Source organism: Fukomys damarensis, unplaced genomic scaffold (assembly GCF_012274545.1).
Source record: "Fukomys damarensis isolate Sample0158 unplaced genomic scaffold, DMR_v1.0_HiC HiC_scaffold_3, whole genome shotgun sequence".
In the NCBI taxonomy this organism is placed as follows: Eukaryota; Metazoa; Chordata; class Mammalia; order Rodentia; family Bathyergidae; genus Fukomys; species Fukomys damarensis.
Window position 1 is genome coordinate 16,604,466 of NW_022900915.1, and position 1,483 is coordinate 16,605,948.

The 1,483-nt window shown below is 38.4% G+C and overlaps 1 pseudogene; it reads left to right on the forward strand.

Annotated features, from left to right (window-relative positions):
- Positions 1 to 18: 18 nt before the first annotated feature.
- On the forward strand, positions 19 to 694 carry LOC104855138 (annotated as a pseudogene).
- Positions 695 to 1,483: the final 789 nt, after the last annotated feature.

Consider the following 1,483-nt stretch of genomic DNA (forward strand, 5'->3'; position numbering starts at 1 on the left):
GGCTCTCCGCGTCCCCGTGGCTGAGGCCGGCTGGCTGGACGGCTCCGGCCAGAAGTATCGGCGTGGTCAAGTCGGCGCTCACCATCCAGTTCATCCAGTCCTACTTTGTAACAGATTACAATCCAGCCATTGAAGATTCCTATACAAAGCAATGTGTAATAGATCACAGAACAGTCCGGCTAGATAGTTTGGATACAGCTGGACAAGAAGAGTTGGAGCCATGAGAGAACAGTGTATGAGGACCGGTGAAGGCTTCTTGCTGCTCTTTCCAGTCACTGATAGAGGCAGTTTTGAAGAAATCTGTAAGGTTCAAAGTCAGATTCTCAGAGTAAAGGATCGCGATGAGTTTCCAATGATTTAAATTGGCAATAAAACAGACCTGGATCATCAAAGGCAGGTGACCCCGGAGGAAGGGCAACTTAAGATAAGATCCATGGAGGCGTCGGCAAAGAGGAGGATGAATGTAGATCAAGCTTTCCATGAACTTGATTGGGTTATAAGGAAATTTCAAGAGCAAGACTGTCCTCCTTCACCAGAACCAACACGGAAAGAGAAAGACAAAAAAGGCTGCCATTGTGTCATTTTCTAAGAATCCCTTCAGTTTTAACTACCGACTGCAAGGGAAAGCCCTCATCTCCTCCTCTCCTTGTGGTTTACATCATGTTGGTACCTTTCTAGCCTTAGACAAATAATTGCAATGTTAGCCTTAGACCAAGAAGCTGGCTAATTCTTTAATGGTCCTTTCTAGGTCAATTCAAAGGAGACACTAAGGCTGCTTCAAAGATTATCCAATTCCTTTAAAATACTGTCTACATACAGACACATTCTTGGTTTTTTTAAGGGCTTACATTTTATTAGGGATGAATCAGTTTTGCAACTGAAGTTATTTGCCAAACTGAAATCATAGGTTGTGAAATACTTTTAACTTCTGGAATCATATTTCCTACTGTTACTCTAAATAGAAACAGGAGGGTTTTTTTAAAATGTGAATTTCTGCCTATCCTTAAAAATTTTGATGTCAACTTCATCTAACCTTAAATACACTAAATAGAATCTACAAAAGTGAGACATCTCAGGCCTTTCTTGATGCTACAGCTTTTGTTTTCCACTGGCCAAAAATACCAAAATGTCTCTTGTATTTATGGATTAAAAACTGCTTATGAAGCCTTTGTTATTACTCTTCCTCTTGAAGATGATAATATTCTATGTGGCCAAATATTTGGACCCACTCTGGACTTAGGCATTTTCCTGTAATTAGTTTCTAAATTTAAGCTCTTCACACTCTTGCTAATGATAAGAATGAGTAATTTCTGTCTGTCTTCATTTTCAAGTGTTTCTGGTTAAGGGATTAAAAAAAAAACTAAAACTTCATTTGATGTAATATAAAATATGGAATTGATCTTTCCAGAGTCAGAGAGGATTAATGTTTTTGCTATCTACTTTTATACATTATTTTCTTATCAAACTAGTTAACAAGTATTTT